Here is a 19,114-nt window from a genome sequence, read left to right as displayed (position 1 = left end):
GATGAGAGTGTTAACTGGAAATAAGGCCTTGGATGCAGATAAAGAAAATGCCTCAAACCTTTGCTCAGTCCTTAACCCAGGGGGCTGTGAGAGGCATTAAGGGAGTTTCATGGGCTTCTTTTTTTATTGTTTTATATATACAGAAAGATTTCTATTCTTTTTGTATTACTATTCTTTCTGTTGAACTAGTTTTCCATTTTATGTGCTCCAGCCTAAGAAGCCTTAGTTTGGAGAATTCTGCAGACAGTCATATTCCTTTCACTATCCACACCATATATTTGGGCCCTGATTAATTAAGTACTCAACTATATCTGTGCACTTTCCTGCATTGTTCTCTAGAGAAAGCAAAGTGTGAGTCTGGTGCCCTAGACATAATCAACAAACTCCTTGGGGAGGAAGCGTGTCTTGTACATCTCGTACATCCTGCAGCCAGCTCAGGGGTGGGTTAACAACTATTTCATGATTCTAGATCAACCTCATCTCGGTCGGTTCCCCAACTTCTGTGTTAATGTTGTAGCTCATAGCTGAGCAGAGCACACGATTTATTGTCCCCAAACAGGACATAATTGAAAATGAAAGTGTGATGGTATTAATAATACTGCAGGACATCAGGCATAAATTCAGATTGTCCTAGGACAAACCAGAATGTAAGGTCAGGCCCATGTGTAACATTTACTGTGCCCAGGGGAGTACAAAAGGAGGCCCACCTATCACGTCTAAATATGTAAAAGCTCTACAGGAAGCTAAGGAAGTATTAAATAAATATGTACTGTCCTCCTGCCACAATATGGTGGCTTGTGTAAACTGGCTGTAGTCCCAGCTTCTGGCCCCATGATCCTGGGTTACCCCCTCTCTTTTTCCTCCCCAGGCATCTTCCCACGTCATGAAGGGCCTGGCAGGCTCATGTGTAGACAAACTGGCTCACATTCCAAGCTCTGTTTTGGCTCCCCTGAAATAGCTGCTCCATGGCCACTCACTGAGTGGGAGGCAGGGTCCTTCCTTGGGAAAGGAATTTTGGGGTACCATGCACCCAGAATATAGTGTAGAAGGTGGAGCACCAGCTCTGGATGGACATGACCCTATAATCTGGTAGGTTCCTCATGCTCTAGGGAAAGGCATGACGAGAGGAGGGCCAGAGTGGTACCTCCAGATTGTGGGACCCATCAGAGAACTCCTCTTGCCTGATATTATGAACTTAGTGGTATCCCCCCAAAATCTATAGGTTGAAGCTATAATCCTCAAAGGGATTATAATCAAAAATAGGGCCTTTAATGGGATAATTTAAAAAAGTTAAATAAGGTCATAAGAATGGAGCCCTAATCCCACAGGACTGATGTCCTTACAGCAAGAGGAAAAGATACCAAAGATTCGTACTCACTCTCTCTCCTTTTCTTTTTCTCTCTCTACACATGTACAGAGAAAAGGCCATGTTAGGACATAGCCAGAGGCAGCTATTTATGAACCAAGGAGAGAGGTCAGCAGAACCTAACCCTGCTGACACCTTGATCCTGGGCTTCTTTCCAGCCTTCAGAACTGTGAGAAAACACATTTCTGTTGTTTAAGGTCCCTTGTGTGTGGTGTTTTGTTAGGGCAGCCTGAGCAAATTAATGCAACTGGGCATGAGTATGGTCCTGTGCATAGTCATGTCAATTTTAAATGGGCTGTAAGTGCCTTCCAAGTGTTATGAAACTGAGAGAAAGGGCCCTGGAAAAGGAAAGCATGGATCAAGAAAAGAAGGGTGGGAGATAAAGAAAAAAGGCCTAGGTTCTGGAGCACAGTACATTGTCAGGAAGATTGGGGCCTGTGGAGCCTCCTTCATTCACTCCTGCATTCATTTAACAAGCATGTGCTACATTCCTACTTGTGCCAGGCATTGTGCAAGGCAGTGGAAATGCAGTTTGAAGTATTAGGTTGCTGTTAAAAAAAAATGGCAAGAACCACAATTACCTTTGCACCAACCTAATAGAAAAGGCCTCTGCTCTGTATGGACCTGCTTTCTAGTGGGATTCACTGGGTGGTGCGGTCAGGATGGCCCAGTAAGTCCTACAGAGGTGGATGAGCAGTGTCCTTTTGGAAAAGCATGCTGGTCCAGGATCCCTTAACCTCATTCTCCAAATGTTCATCTCAGAGGGTGACCCAAGGTTGCAGGAGGTCCTTTTGTTGCCTTGGTGATCACCTCTCCCTGGACACCTGGGGCAATTGGAGGAGGATGGGTGTGATAAACCCTTCCAACATATGAGCTCAGCTGGGCCCCAGATGTGTCTCCGGGTAAAAGAGTAGGACTGGGAGGTCACAGAAAGGTGAGCTCAGACAGGCTGTAATTCTTGGCTCTGGGTGTGAAAAGGTCGGTCAAGGCAGCAGCACTTCAGAGGGCAGGTGTGGGATTCCTGAAGGTCCTGAAGTGGGCATAGCCAGCTCCCAATCCCCTACCTGTCAGAAAGTCAGTGGACTAGACATTTCCTGGACTTGCTGGCTACTTAATCCACCTGGGATCAGTTAGCCTTGATTTCCCACCAGCCTAAGAAGGGTGTTTCAGCACTTTCTTGCTTTATTTCCAAAGGAAACAAAGGAAAAATTGGGCTTTCCTCCTCCTCATCCCCCTCTTCACCTCCTCTCCAAACAGAAGTGGATCTAGTTTCTCAAGCTTAGCTCAGTATCTCACACATGGCATTATTCTGAGTCCGGATTTTTGGTAACATGTGGTTCTCAGGGACTCCAAATAAAGTCAATCTGATTAGCATTGATCACCCAAATAATAAAAAATTAGTACTTGTTTACTTTTTTAGGGAGGAATTCTCTTTATTTTCCCCCATCCCACATCTTTTTAATTATCAGCTCTTTTCAAAATTATAAAAGTGCCAGTTGGCCACCTATCAGAACATGCCTCTGGGTTTTGAAGAAAGGGTATCAGCAATGGAAGATGAAATGAATGAAATGAAGCAAGAAGGGCAGTTTAGAGAAAAAAGAATAAAAAGAAATGAGCAAAGCCTCCAAGAAATGTGGGACTATGTGAAAAGACCAAATCTACGTCTGATTGGTGTACCTGAAAGTGACGGGGAGAATGGAACCAAGTTGGAAAACACTCTGCAGGATATTATCCAGGAGAACTTCCTCAATCTAGCAAGGCAGGCCAATATTCAGATTCAGGAAATACAGAGAACGCCACAAAGATACTCCTCGAGAAGAGCAACTCCAAGACACATAATTGTCAGATTCACCAAAGTTGAAATGAAGGAAAAAATGTTAAGGGCAGCCAGAGAGATAGGTCAGGTTACCCTCAAAGGAAAGCCCATCAGACTAACAGCGGATCTCTCGGCAGAAACCCTACAAGCCAGAAGAGAGTGGGGGCCAATATTCAACATTCTTAAAGAAAAGAATTTTCAACCCAGAATTTCATATCCAGCCAAACTAAGCTTCATAAGTGAAGGAGAAATAAAATACTTTACAGACAAGCAAATGCTGAGAGATTTTGTCACCACCAGACCTGCCCTAAAAGAGCTCCTGAAGGAAGCGCTAAACATGGAAAGGCACAACCGGTACCAGCCGCTGCAAAATCATGCCAAAATGTAAAGACCATCGAGACTAGGAAGAGACTGCATCAACTAATGAGCAAAATAACCAGCTAACATCATAATGACAGGATCAAATTCACACATAACAATATTAACTTTAAATGTAAATGGACTAAATGCTCCAATTAAAAGACACAGACTGGCAAATTGGATAAAGACTCAAGACCCATCAGTGTGCTGTATTCAGGAAACCCATCTCACATGCAGAGACACACATAGGCTCAAAATAAAAGGATGGAGGAAGATCTATCAAGCAAATGGAAAACAAAAAAAGGCAGGGGTTGCAATCCTAGTCTCTGATAAAACGGACTTTAAACCAACAAAGATCAAAAGAGACAAAGAAGGCCATTACACAATGGTAAAGGGATCAATTCAACAAGAAGAGCTAACTATCCTAAATATATATGCACCCAATACAGGAGCACCCAGATTCATAGAGCAAGTCCTGAGTGACCTACAAAGAGACTTAGACTTCCACACATTAATAGTGGGAGACTTTAACACCCCACTGTCAATATTAGACAGATCAACGAGACAGAAAGTCAACAAGGATACCCAGGAATTGAACTCAGCTCTGCACCAAGCCGACCTAATAGACATCTACAGAACTCTCCACCCCAAATCAACAGAATATACATTTTTTTCAGCACCACACCACACCTATTCCAAAATCAACCACATGCTTGGAAGTAAAGCTCTCCTCAGTAAATGTAAAAGAACAGAAATTATAACAAACTCTCTCTCAGATCACAGTGCAATCAAGCTAGAACTCAGGATTAAGAATCTCACTCAAAACCGCTCAACTACATGGAAACTGAACAACCTGCTCCTGAATGACTACTGGGTACATAACGAAATGAAGGCAGAAATAAAGATGTTCTTTGAAACCAACGAGAATCAAGACACAACATACCAGAATCTCTGGGATGCATTCAAAGCAGTGTGTAGAGGGAAATTTATAGCACTAAATGCCCACAAGAGAAAGCAGGAAAGATCCAAAATTGACACCCTAACATCACAATGAAAAGAACTAGAAAAGCAAGAGCAAACACATTCAAAAGCTAGCAGAAGGCAAGAAATAACTAAAATCAGAGCAGAACTGAAGGAAATAGAGACACAAAACACCCTTCAAAAAATTAATGAATCCAGGAGCTGGTTTTTTGAAAGGATCAACAAAATTGATAGACCGCTAGCAAGATTAATTAAGAAAAAAACAGAGAAGAATCAAATAGATGCAATAAAAAATGATAAAGGGGATATCACCACCGATCCCACAGAAATACAAACTACCATCAGAGAATACTACAAACACCTCTACGCAAATAAACTAGAAAATCTAGAAGAAATGGATAATTTCCTCAACACATACACCCTCCCGAGACTAAACCAGTAAGAAGATGAATCTCTGAATAGACCAATAACAGGAGCTGAAATTGTGGCAATAATCAATAGCTTACCAACCAAAAAAAGTCCAGGACCAGATGGATTCACAGCCGAATTCTACCAGAGGTATAAGGAGGAACTGGTACCATTCCTTCTGAAACTATTCCAATCAACAGAAAAAGAGGGAATCCTCCCTAACTCATTTTATGAGGCCAGCATCATCCTGATACCAAAGCCGGGCAGAGACACAACCAAAAAAGAGAATTTTAGACCAATATCCTTGATGAACATTGATGCAAAAATCCTCAATAAAATACTGGCAAACCGAATCCAGCAGCACATCAAAAAGCTTATCCACCATGATCAAGTGGGCTTCATCCCTGGGATGCAAGCCTGGTTCAATATATGCAAATCAATAAATGTAATCCAGCATATAAACAGAACCAAAGACAAAAACCACATGATTATCTCAATAGATGCAGAAAAGGCCTTTGACAAAATTCAACAACCCTTCATGCTAAAAACTCTCAATAAATTAGGTATTGATGGGACATATCTGAAAATAATAAGAGCTATCTATGACAAACCCACAGCCAATGTCATACTGAATGGGCAAAAACTGGAAGCATTCCCTTTGAAAACTGGCACAAGACAGGGATGCCCTCTCTCACCACTCCTATTCAACATAGTGTTGGAAGTTCTGGCCAGGGCAATTAGGCAGGAGAAGGAAATCAAGGGTATTCAATTAGGAAAAGAGGAAGTCAAATTGTCCCTGTTTGCAGATGACACGATTGTATATCTAGAAAACCCCATTGTCTCAGCCCAAAATCTCCTTAAGCTGATAAGCAACTTCAGCAAAGTCGCAGGATACAAAATCAATGTACAAAAATCACAAGCATTCTTATACACCAATAACAGACAAACAGAGAGCCAAATCATGAGTGAACTCCCATTCACAATTGCTTCAAAGAGAATAAAATACCTAGGAATCCAACTTACAAGGGATGTGAAGGACCTCTTCAAGGAGAACTACAAACCACTGCTCAAGGAAATAAAAGAGGATACAAACAAATGGAAGAACATTCCATGCTCATGGGTAGGAAGAATCAATATCGTGAAAATGGCCATACTGCCCAACGTAATTTACAGATTCAATGCCATCCCCATCAAGCTACCAATGACTTTCTTCACAGAATTGGAAAAAACTCCTTTAAAGTTCATATGGAACCAAAAAAGAGCCCGCATCGCCAAGTCAATCCTAAGCCAAAAGAACAAAGCTGGAGGCATCACACTGACTTCAAACTATACTACAAGGCTACAGTAACCAAAACAGCATGGTACTGGTACCAAAACAGAGATATAGATCAATGGAACAGAACAGAGCCCTCAGAAATAACGCCGCATATCTACAACTATCTGATCTTTGACAAACCTGAGAAAAACAAGCAATGGGGAAAGGATTCCCTATTTAATAAATGGTGCTGGGAAAACTGGCTAGCCATATGTAGAAAGCTGAAACTGGATCCCTTCCTTACACCTTATACAAAAATTAATTCAAGATGGATTAAAGACTTAAACGTTAGACCTAAAACCATAAAAACCCTAGAAGAAAACCTAGGCATTACCATTCAAGACATAGGCATGGGCAAGGACTTCATGCCTAAAACACCAAAAGCAATGGCAACAAAAGCCAAAATTGACAAATGGGATCTACTTAAACTAAAGAGCTTCTGCACAGCAAAAGAAACTACCATCAGAGTGAACAGGCAACCTACAAAATGGGAGAAAATTTTCGCAACCTACTCATCTGACAAAGGGCTAATATCCAGAATCTACAATGAACTCCAACAAATTTACAAGAAAAAAACAAACAACCCTATCAAAAAGTGGGCAAAGGACATGAACAAACACTTCTCAAAAGAAGACATTTATGCAGCCAAAAAACACATGAAAAAATGCTCACCATCACTGGCCATCAGAGAAATGCAAATCAAAACCACAATGAGATACCATCTCACACCAGTTAGAATGGCAATCATTAAAAAGTCAGGAAACAACAGGTGCTGGAGAGGATGTGGAGAAATAGAAACACTTTTACACTGTTGGTGGGACTGTAAACTAGTTCAACCCTTGTGGAAGTCAGTGTGGCGATTCCTCAGGGATCTAGAACTAGAAATTCCATTTGACCCAGCCATCCCATTACTGGGTATATACCCAAAGGACTATAAATTATGCTGCTATAAAGACACATGCACACGTATGTTTATTGTGGCATTATTCACAATAGCAAAGACTTGGAACCAACCCAAATGTCCAACAATGATAGACTGGATTAAGAAAATGTGGCACATATACACTATGGAATACTATGCAGCCATAAAAAATGATGAGTTCATGTCCTTTGTAGGGACATGGATGAAATTGGAAATCATCATTCTCAGTAAACTATTGCAAGAACAAAAAAACAAACACAGCATATTCTCACTCATAGGTGGGAATTGAACAATGAGAACACATGGACATGGGAAGGGGAACATCACACTTTGGGGACTGTTGTGGGGTGGAGGGAGAGGGGAGGGATAGCATTGGGAGATATACCTAATGCTAGATGACGAGTTGGTGGGTGCAGCGCACCAGCATGGCACATGTATACATATGTAACTAACCTGCACATTGCGCACATGTACCATAAAACCTAAAGTATAATAAATAAATAAATAAATAAATAAATAAAAAAGAAATAAAATTTAAAAAAAAAAAGGAAATTAGAAGTAAAAAACCTAAATATTTCCAACTGCTGCTTCCAAGTGAGGGAACGGAAGAATAATATGTTCCACTCACACCTCAACCATGAGAGCAGCTTTCAAAGGTTCTGGATACTCCTTTGAAATCCTCTTTGAAAATTTTAATCAAGCAAATCTCCCAATTAAAATGATATGGAAAAAAATTCAAAATACTAAAAGAAGAGTCAATCTTATATTTTACAGCCAACTTTGCCTGGAAGGATGAGCGGCAACCTATGATTCTGAATGGTGTGGTCATCACTTGTGTTCATTTTTATTCTGTCTGTCTGTCTATCTGTCTGTCATCTGTCTGTTGTCCTCAATTCTTTGAGTTTATCAAGTAACAATCGCCTTCCAGTCTTAAAAGGATCAGTGTAAAAGGGCTATGCAAATGGATGAAATTCTGCTTCTGAAATGGAGGAAAAGATTGGTGTGAGTTAATATATCAACTTACTAGACTGAAAAGGCCTTTTCCACTTTTCTCAGGAGACTTTCACACTCCTGTGCCCATTGCTGCACCCCCTATTTATTCCTGCTCCATGGGACCCACAAAGTCTTTCTCCTCCAGGTTCTTGGAGAGTCTTAGGCCCCAACATTTAGCCTTGAATCTTCAAGTGGCCTCCATCCAAGATCCCCACCCTCATATCTGGTCCCCACCCAGTCCCTGGATCTAAAATTAGCCAATGTCCCAGTGTGCACCAGTCTGGTCTTTCTGGCTCTTCACTCACTCATTGGGTTGGATTCTTGGCTGGTGTTGCAGGAAGCCTTTGGGGCAGAAAAAGTGATCACACCAAACAGGCTTTAGTGCTTCCTCAGATTCCTAAGGAGGCCGGGCATGGCACAAATACCAAGTGACTAGAAATGACTGCTAGCAAGATAATGCCAGAACCAGTTTAGCTGGGGGATTCTGGCCCGGTGTCCCTTTCAAGCCCTTAAACAACTCCTGAAATTCCTCCCCCTCACAGAGCCCTCACGGAAGAACCAAAGGGAAAAAGAGAGTGTGGGACTCCTGTTCTTTAAATGTGCTTACTCTCAAAATATATGGCATATATCATTGTTGGTTATCTACCCAATTGGCAAGACTGACTACTTGCTACAAAGCACCAGGCTGAGCAGGATATAAACAAAAAATAGAAAACCTCATCTCTAACGAACTTTTGCAGAATTTTGCAATCAAAACATCTAGGGGTCAAAAATTTATTTTCCCTTTAGTAAAATGTGGAAGTCTAACCTTTTTAAGTTTAATGTTGTATTTATTTTTAATGTTACATCTTTTTTTTCATACCTAGGGTCTCTTAGTGTCTTACTCTAATGCAGTATATCATGAAAACAGCAGTGTCAGAGGTCCTTGCAAAACATGGACTAATACCTAGGTGTTTTAGTTGGTTGTGTGACCTTGGTTATATCACGTAACTTCTCTGGAACTTCATTTCTTTTTGTGTCAAATAAAAATCAGTCTCAACGTTTAAAATTCCTTTCAGCTCTAAAGTCCATGATGCTATAATTTTGCAGCAATATGCATTCCTATACATGAACCAGCTGAGGTTTAGAAGTGATAGTCAACTGCTTCTTGCCATCATGGCTGAAAGCCTTAGAAGCCATCGTGGCCCATAGGGCAGGGATGAAGCTTTGGCATGTGCCTTTGAATGGGTGCTCCTTTGGGATATGGCACACAATTCCATGGCTTTTAAGTAGGATGGGGAGTTCACCTTCCATGAAACAAAGAACTTTCTAGGGACTGGATGCTTAATGCAAACTTTAAACCCATAAGAGACCACCATGTTTCAATGAAAGAGGCTAATGGAAAACAGACGCTGGGCCCACATTTGCACAATCCTGGAATGCCCAGCTCCTTCTCAGATCACCCTTCTGCTCTGTCGGTCATTGAGAAAACCAAAAGGCCTTTCCTGGCCTCCTTTCCACATCCAATCTGCCCACCCCAAGGGAAATCCTGATCAGAGGCCCTGGGCCGTGACCTCCTGGGGAATGTAGTAAATCCCACCCAGCAGGTGATCTTTAAGGAGCCTCCAGGCTTTGGTGCCTTGTGACTCCTGGGAAACCTGGGGTCTCTAGGACAGGAGGTTGATTTCCAGAGAATTTTCCACAGCTCTGCAAGCAACCTTAATGTCCCTCAGCCATCTGCTTCGCCTGGGGTGGAGAAGGTGAGCAGTCCACAGGAGATGCAAGCAAATGGAAGAGGCAGCTGTGACATTGTGTATGTGGTTGGGGAGGAGGAATATAAAGTTTCTGCAAATATTTCAAGAAGGCTCCTAAGAGGAGATGGGAGCCTGGAAGTATTTTGAAGGATGGGGAGGAAGGCAGCTTGGTAGCTTTGAGATTCAAGGGGAGGATCTCCACAGGCAAAACCAAACTGATTAGATGCCTAAGTGCTAGAGGTTGTGAACTCTGTACTGCCTCCATGGGTGGTCTTGCTGTTGTGCAAATTACCCATTGACCCCAAGGAGAAAGCTGTGGGCTGTGCTGCCCAGGTTGCGGCTGCTATTACTGCTTCCTTTAGTCCAGGGCAGGAGGCAGCCAAAGGCCTGAGCCTCACAAGGAGACCAGGCAGAGCTGAAGAGGAAGGGGTGGTGACAGACTCTCAGAGGGTTGTGTCAGGTCCAGCAAGGCAGGCACGCTGTCCACAAGCCTCCATCCTCCTCCCAAAGACCCTCCAGAACCAGCACTTTTCCCGCCAGATGTTTTGAATCTCCTTCCCCTTCCTAATTGAAGACAGCTTTCCTTTTTGCTTGAGAGGGAACGGGAGGAACATGCTCTGCAGCCCTTTCCCTCCTCTCCTCCCCTCTCCTTCCTCTGGAGTGGGAAAGCTCTTCATTTCCAAGCAAAAGGTGGGGTTACATGGTTCATCCAGCCCCTTCCCAGCAGAAAGCAGTTCTCAGAAAGAAACCAGCCCCTTTTTCCTGGTAGGAGGAATGTGGTCCACATCTCCCCCACTTCACCTCTCTTCCCTACAGGCACTTACCTCAATACGATGACAGCAAAGCCCCTTCCCACAGAGAAGCTGTATTTCCCAACAGTCAGCAAGGAAGAATGCCTCAGTGCCCCAGATCAAACATCTTTCCCTGGAGAGCACTGTGGCCAGTTAGAGAAAGTATTCACTTTCCTCGCCAAGAAGTACTGGGACCACCGCATTAGAAATATTCATAATTCAACTCCAGTTAGTCCCAAGGGCAACAAATTAGCATCAGAAATCCTTTCAAGATTCACCAATGGATCTGCACTGCATTTGCCAGCCCTGGTGTTTCTGTCAATGGAGTTTGAAATGCTGTCATTCTGGGAATCATGAAGCAAAGTGAAAGACCCTTACAGAGCACTGTGGAGTCGCACCCTTCCATCTCATCAGTAACCTACATTTTTCAGACCACCCAAGTCTGAGGGTAAAAATAGGATCTCAAGAGCAAACACAAAATTTATTCAGGAAAATACACTTCTGTTCTATAGAAATTTAAGCTCTCTCTCGAATTTCATTCAAGTACAGTCCTGGGTTTCTGTCTCCTGTGGTGTCTCCTGGGTAGCCTCAGAGGGTTTCTCACATGTGCTCTGCAAACTGCTCCTCTGGGCTGCCACGTGACATCTGGTGCATTTATCCCCTCCTGCCCTGGCACATTTGGGGTAATGACTCCCAGTCACTGCCGACACTGTCACTGGTGTCTGCTCAAGGCATTCAATCCCTGCCAGTGTCCACTGTCATGTCATTGATGTCAATGGCGGGGCATCCTCATCAATTACTACAGAAGATGCTGGCACCAATTCTCCAGATGACCTGCATACTAATATCCCAGGCCTTTTTGTTTTTACTTTGCTCTCTTGCTGGCACCATAACGTTGTAGTGACCAGCATCAAAAGTAAGTAGAATCTTCCCTCTGCCCTAGAACCAGTGACTCCCTGATGCTAACCTCACTCTGGGTTCCTCATATAACTAAATGCCTGGCAGACTGACACCATCAGTTCTTCACAGATGTCACATCTCCTCTTAATCCTAGCATCCAGAGAGTTCAAATTCAAGCTGAAACTGATTTATAATTACTATGACCTTGGTGGTTAAGAACTTGGGTTTGAATCTGGCTCCACCACTTATTATCTCTGAAAGTTAGTTTCCCCTTATCTGTAAAATACAGATTTTATGAGGCTGTTTATGTTACAATAATTCCTATGTCACAGAGTTGTGTTAAAGGTAATGCATGCAATTTACTTAACCCCATTTTTAGATTGCAGTCAGTAAATGTTGACTATTAAAATTATCACTACTTTATTTTTTTTTCTTAAAGAAGAAGGAGCTGAGATCAAGAGCAGTGAGGTGACTTATCCAAGATCACATAGCCAGTGAGTGGCAAAGCCAAGACAACGTATCTCCAGGCATCTGATTCAGACTTCAGCCCTGTTGAATAACAGTGTGTTCCCATTGCTCTACAGGTGAGCTTCCACTTGAATTGTATTTGCTTGGTAGTTTTTAAAAATTTAATATCATTGATGAGTCTCCAGCTGAGAGTACTTAGTGACAAATGTAATCAATTGATGAGTTTTTCCTGTCTGCTGCATAGATAAAACCATTCACTGACACCATGGTATTGCAGTAAAGAAAGAGTTTAATTAACACAAGGCTGGCCATAGAGAAGAACCGGAGTTTATCACTCAAGTCAGTCTCCCTAAGAGCTCAGAGGCTAGGCTTTTTATGGAAAATTTGGTGGGCAGGGAGCTAGGGAATGAGTGCTACTGACTGGTTAGGGATGAAATCACAGGAGTGTGAGGAAAACAGTCCTCATGTGCTGAGTCCACCTCTGGGTGGAGGCCATAGGACTGGCTGAGTCATGAGTCTGGGAGGCATCAGTTAGTTGCCAGAATGCAAAAATCTGAAAAACATCTCAAAAGATCAGCCTTAGGTTCTACAATAGTGATGTTATCTACAGGAGCAATTGAGGAAGTCACAACTCTGTGACATTTGGCCACATAACCCCTGAGCAGTAAGGAAGTATAGAAATGATGCCTCCATTTGAGCAGGATTCAGGCCCTTTCCATAATCCTAATCTTGTGGCTTTTCATTAGTCTTACAAAAGTAGTTTCAGAACCTGAACAAGGAAGGGATCTGTTTTAGGGATAAAATATTATCATCCTTGCTTCAAAGTTAAACTATAAACTAAATTCCTCCCATGGTTAGCTTGGCCTATGGCTAGGAATGAGCAAGGGAAGCCAGCCCATGAGGCTAGAAGCAAGATGGAGTTGGCCATGCTAGACTCCCTCTCATCATCTTTGCAAAGGCAGTTTCACAAACACAACCAAAGGAAAAAAAAAAGGCAAGAGATGATGAGAGTCAGACTGCAAATTTCAGCGAGGCAGTGGGAATTGTCCATTAGTTATTTGATGATGGCCAGTGTCTTCAGCTCCTTGTTTTAAGTAGCAAGTTAAAAGACAAAGCATGGGTGATTGTTTCTTTATTTAAAGAGGCCAAACTTAAAACCTACAAAGGGAAAAGGATTTTGACACATCCAGATCTTAGAGCTGGAACTAGAACCTAGGTCTAATACCCATTTTAATGTGATCCAAATCTAGAATATTTTCCCAAGCTTCCAGAGTTAGCCCTTGAGAAGAGACACATTTTTCCACATCAGTCTCTTACAAGGTGGACTGGAAGAGCAACCCAGGCTTATCAGGCTTCAAACCAAACACAGGATGCCACAGGGTAGCCAGGAAGCCTTCACTCTTCAATCCTTCTTACTGTTGAATCTTAAGTGCCAAAGCCTTGAGAGGAAAAACGTTCTTCAGCAGCTGGTTTTACCTTTTAATAAAATAGGTAGTTGATTTTGTGGTGGTAATTTAAAAGGGGCTGGTTAATTCTCTGTACTAGCTAGTTATTGCTGCATAACAAATTTCTCTAAAAATGAGTGGCTTAAAACAGCAAACATTTATTATCTAAGTTTCTATAGGTCAGGATTTGAAAGCAGCTCTCAAATTCCAGTTGGGTAGTTCTGGCTTGGAGTTTTTTTTTTGTTTTTTTTTTTTAGTTAAAGTCAAGATGTCAGCTGAGACTGCAGTCATCTGAAGGCTTGACTGGGGCTGTGGGGTCTGCTTCCAAGATGGCTTCCTCAGATGGCCATAGGCAGGAGGCTGCTTCCTCAAGACATGGAAGCAAAGAGTCAGAAGAGATGCCAATGTCCCCTGGAGGAGTTACTGAGAGAGAAACCGAGGAGGAAACTGTAATGCCTTTTATGACCTAGTCTCAGAAGCCACTCACTGTCATTTCTGCCACATTCTAATCTTTAGGAGCAAGTTATTAAGTTCAGTTCACACTTAAAGAAAGGAGAATTAAGTTCCACCTCTTGAGAAAAGAAATACCAAAGAATTGGTGAACAACACATTAAAATTATCACCTGCTCTATCAACCTAACCTTTATTCATTTGTTAGAAATTACATCATTAGTGAACCTGAGAGCTAACAAAATAACTTATTTTCATATTCAAACAATTTAAATTTAAATTTATGTTAAATGTAAATGTATGTATAGTACTGACCAGGAGTCGGAAGCTCAGGTTCTATTTTACACTTTGTTTCTGGCACAGCCTTGGGCATGCCACTTCTCCTTCTGGGCCTCAGTTTCCTCTTCTGTAAAATGAGGTGCCTGCCTTTTCAACAAATGGTCCTGGGAGAACTGGATATCTATGGGCAAAAGAATGAAGCTGGATGCTTACCTGCACCATATACAAAAAATTAACTCAAATGGATCAAAACCTAAATATAAGACCTAAAACTATACAACTCTTAGAAGAAAACTCAGGGTAAAAGCTTCGTGACACTGGATTTGGCAGTGATTTCTTGGATATGACACTAAGGTCACAGGCAACGAAAGAAAAATAGACAAATGGAACTTCATGAAAAAATTTTTAAATTATTCATCAAAAGATAATATCAGCAAAGTAAAATGTCAACTAAAAGAATGAGAGAAAATGTTTGCAAGTCATATGTCTGATAAGGGATTAATATCCAGAATATTTAGAGAGCTTCTAAATCTCAACAACAAAAAACAACCTGATTCCAAAGTGGGCAAAGAACCTGAATAGACATATCTTTAAAGAAGATATACAAATGGTTAATAAGCACATGGAAAGATGCTCAATAGCACAAGTCATTAGGGAAATGCAAATCAAATCCACCATGAGGTACCAACTTACATTTATTAGAGTGGCTACTATAAAAACAAAACAAAACCAAACCCAGAAAATAATAAGCATTAGCCAGGATGTGGAGAAATTGGAACGCTTGTGCATTGTTGGTGGGAATATAAAGTTGTAGAGATGCTGTAGAAAGCAGTGTGGCAATTCTACACACAATTAAAGATAGAATTACCATATGATCCAGCATTTCCACTTCTGGATGTATACCAAAAGAACTAAAAATGGGGTCTTGGCCAGGCACTGTGGCTCACACCTGTAATCCCAGCACTGTGGGAAGCCAAGGCAGGTGGATCACTTGAGGTCAGCAGTTCGAGACCAGCCTGGCCAACATGGTGAAACCCCCTCTCTACAAAACACACAAAATTTAGCCGGGCATGGTGGTACGTGCCTGTAATCCCAGCTACTCGGGAGGCTGAGGCAGCAGAATCACTTGAAACCAGGAGGCGAAGGTTGCAGTGAGCCAAGATTGCACCACTGCACTCCAGCCTGGGTGACACAGCAAGACTCAGTCTCAAAAATAAAATGAAATAAAATAAAATATAAAAATAAAAATGAAAGTGGAGTCTTGAAGAGATATTTGCACACCCTTGTTCATAGCAGCATCATTCACAATACCAACCCAAGTGTCCATGGAAAGATGAATGGATAAGCAAAATGTGGTGTATACATATAATGGAATATTATTGCCTTAAAAAGGAAGAAAATTCTGACACGTGCTGCAACATGGATGAACCTTGAGGACAGTATGCTTAGAAAAATAAGCCAGTCACAAAAAGAAAAACAAGATTCCATTTATATAAGGTACTTAGAGTAGTCAAAATCATAGAGATGGAAAGTAGAATGGTGATTGATTGGGGCTGGGATTAGTGGGGAATGGGTAGTTACTGTTTAATGGGTATAGTGTTTCAGCTTTACAAGATGAAAAGGGGTTATAAAGATGGATGGTGATAATGGTTGCATAACATTGTGAATGTATGTAATGCCACAGAACTGTACACTTAAAAATGATTATGATGGGAAATTTTATGTATATTTTACCACAATAAAAATAATTGGAGAAAAAGCCAACAAAATAAAGGTGCCTGGACTGACTGAAAAATTTTTAATGTCCCTTCTGGCTCTGATATTCTCTCTTCTAACATTATTTATTCAATTTTAGAGTTTAAGTCCATTTCTGACCATCTCTATCTATCTATCTATCTATCTATCTATCTATCAATCATATATCTAATCTATCCATCTATCTATCTATATATCTATATGTTTAACATGTTTTTGCATGTGTCTCTATGTTTCAAAAGCCTATTTAAATAAATCTTTCATGGCCTTTTAGTCTTTAGAGGGAAGGTGAGGCTGTTTATATTACAGGAACATATTTTATTTGCCCACAGCAGCCAGAGCACAGCATGCTATTACTATAAATGGGGCATGATAGTGTTTTGTTATGAAACGTCTTTTGATGTAGGACAGCTACAGTCCAGTGACTTCCAAATATATTTCATCCTACTGTAAAAAATAAAATGACAGATCTTCTCATGGCCACGGGGTCTCTGCACACATTTCCAGGAACTTGAGGCCATTTACTAAATCCAAACAGAAAAACATTGTTTTAATGGTTATAGATGTGTCCACTCACCTTTGAACAAGGCATGCCTCCTACTCCTAGCCTCTCATGTCTGAAGCCCAGCATGAATCAGTCGGTCTGAGTAAAAAAGGAGGAACATACCTGAATATCTTTTCGAGACATAACACCAATCCTCCAAGTTGTTCCACAGACCACCCTGACTATTCCTTACCCCACCATCCCAATTGAAAAAAACCCATTAATCTGGTAGTCTCTTTATTTCCCCTCTTTATTTCAGCTCAACTTTAGAACAAAATGCTTAGGGGGAAAAATACCTTCATTTAAAAACAGCAATACTCTCAGTTTAGGAATTGAAGAAACTGAGATTATTGTTCCAAGTTCTTCCCTAGTCTCTGGTTCTTCCCTTGCAGTCCCTTTGTGCATATACATTTCACACAACTGTTCATGCAGGTCTGGAAGGGGGTCTTGCTGAAGATATTCATGGCAGTGGTGTTTGCAGTAGTAGCAGGAGTTAGAGTCAGGCAGCAAGCAACCCAACCACAGGGAGCGGACAAGTAAAATGTGGTAAAGATATGCTATGGACACCACGCAATGATTAGAAACATATCAGTTATCTATTGCTGTGTAACAAATTACTCCAAGTTTAACATCTTAAAACAACAAACATTTATTATATCATGGTCTCTATGGGCTAGGAGCCAGCATGGCTTAGCTGAGTCCTTTGGCTCAGGGTCTCTTACAATGCTGCAATCAAGTGTTGGCAAGAGCTATGGGCCCTCTCAAGTCTCTACTAGACTAGAATAGGATTTGCTTCCAAGCTCACCCACGAGGCTGTTGGCAGGATTCAATTCCTCACTGCTATTGGACTGAAGGCTTCAATTCCTTGCTGGCTGTTGGCCGGAAGCCTCTCTCCAGTCTTTGCTGTTAGGCTTTCTATAAGGTGGCTCTCACAATTTCAGCTGGCTTCCACCAGAGCCAGCAAGGGAGGGCACAAGAGAAGAAGACAAAGGCTTTTTATAACTTAGTCTCAAAAGTAACATACTGTCACTTTTTGCCACATTGTGTTCACTAAGAGCAAGTCACTAGGTATAGTCCACAATCAAGGTAAGGTGATTGTACAGGGACATGGGTACCAACAGGGCACCATCATTGGGAGCCACCTTAAGAGCTGCCTATCACAAGAAACAACAGGTCAAAGGACCATGCAGCATTAAACACAATACTTAACGGAAAAAGGCAAGAGTTAGGGTGAAGTCTGCAGCAGAATATAATTTGTTTAAATTAAAATACACAGGAACAATGTTATATGCTTTACAAAGATACAAACAAATTCAGAGTATAAAACAATCACATTGTAATGTTTGCCTGCTGGGCATGGAGAGCTGGTGGGGAAATGAAAATAAATAACCACATAAATCCAGAGAAGGGCCTTGTAGATACAGCATTAAATTGTGTACTATAAACTCAAGACCAAGTTCAACTCCTTGCACATGAGGTTCAAAAGAAAGGAAAAGTAAAGTAACAAAACACACACTCTGGGTCTCTCAAACACTCAAGTTCCCATGGAAGGGTCTTATCAAGATCGATGTCTGAGGGAGCTCCCCACCCAATGTCACACTGGATTAAAGTCATCTCAAAGTCTCAGAGATTCTTACCGAGTAAAAGTAGCATCTGTGTTACTGTGGCATACCTTGGGGTCTGTAAGACAGCTCTAAGAATTCAATGTACATAAGACATATCCACTTGGTGACCAAATGTCTCAGGACTAAAGGCTTTCCTGAATGTGGGACTTTCGATGCTAAAACTTGGATAATTTGGTCACCTTATCATCTGAGGAGTTTGTCTAAAAATGCAAATTGAAGCATCCTCACAAGTGATTCTGATTCAGTTTGCCTGAGCAGGACCAGTAATCTGCAGGTGAAGCAGAGCCAGAAGTCCTTCTAATATAGATGGTCCATGGACCACCCTTCTAGAATTCTCTGTTACAGAAGGACAGTTTTGAAAGCTACTTCTGGTAGCACCAAAGGTGACAGCCACTCTCAAGTCTGTAATCACAAATCTCATGCAGCCACCTGCTGCAGTATCACCATTACCTGTTGATAATCCCAGGGCTCTAGTTCACAGTTCAGTGATTCTAGTATTTCTCTTCCACAGAAGGCAGACCTCAAGATCCAGGAGGCAAAGTTCAGGAAGGGGTCAAGACAGGAGTTTGAGAAGCAAGATTTTCCTGACTGGCTGTTAGAAGAAACCACATCCCACGGCTGGATTAGCCATCTCCAGAAAAGTCTGGCGGAAGTTACCCACCCACACGACAATCTGAAGAATGTGCTTATAAGATTAAAGTGACCTCTAGGTCTTCAGGAAGCAGCTGCGTCAAATGTAATCTCTGTAAAATATTTTTCATATTTAGAAAATATAAAAGGTTACACAAGTACATTAACATGATAAAATAATGATGAGATAATGGCAAGTGTCTCTCAAATCTAGCTGGAGGAGGAGGGGAGTCCTGATGCTGACGTCGAGGGGAGGGGATTTTGAGAAGCTGCAGATATATCAGGTAGACATATCACAATTAAAAGGGTGTGTCGAACCATAAAAGTTTGTAA

At 41.6% G+C, this 19,114-nt stretch overlaps 2 long non-coding RNA genes across 20 annotated transcripts in view; one reads left to right on the top strand and one right to left on the bottom strand.

Moving 5' to 3' along the window:
- Positions 1-19,114, bottom strand: part of LOC129058122 (uncharacterized) — a 627,088-nt gene that overhangs the window by 34,574 nt on the left and 573,400 nt on the right. For 11 of the 16 annotated variants that reach the window (XR_010136099.1, XR_010136100.1, XR_010136088.1 and 8 more), the window contains 4 exons: positions 18,602-18,743; positions 17,332-17,471; positions 16,560-16,625; positions 14,264-14,408 (listed from right to left, as the gene is read on the bottom strand). This is a non-coding gene — a long non-coding RNA (uncharacterized LOC129058122). Of the gene's footprint in view, positions 1-13,578; positions 13,922-14,263; positions 14,409-16,559; positions 16,626-17,331; positions 17,472-18,601; positions 18,744-19,114 lie in introns of those variants that run through there. The other 5 variants (XR_010136094.1, XR_010136098.1, XR_010136095.1 and 2 more) reach the window with 2 other exon arrangements.
- The window catches only part of LOC100936373 (uncharacterized), a 512,798-nt gene that overhangs the window by 481,413 nt on the left and 12,271 nt on the right, over positions 1-19,114 (top strand). For all 4 annotated transcript variants that reach the window (XR_002914124.3, XR_010136104.1, XR_010136102.1 and 1 more), the window contains 2 exons: positions 12,025-12,169; positions 18,663-18,887. This is a non-coding gene — a long non-coding RNA (uncharacterized LOC100936373). The remainder of the gene's footprint in view (positions 1-12,024; positions 12,170-18,662; positions 18,888-19,114) is intronic.

This window comes from Pongo abelii, chromosome 11 (assembly GCF_028885655.2).
Source record: "Pongo abelii isolate AG06213 chromosome 11, NHGRI_mPonAbe1-v2.0_pri, whole genome shotgun sequence".
NCBI classification, from domain to species: Eukaryota; Metazoa; Chordata; class Mammalia; order Primates; family Hominidae; genus Pongo; species Pongo abelii.
The sequence above is the reverse complement of the archived record's forward strand: the minus strand, read 5'-3'. Positions and strand labels throughout refer to the sequence as shown.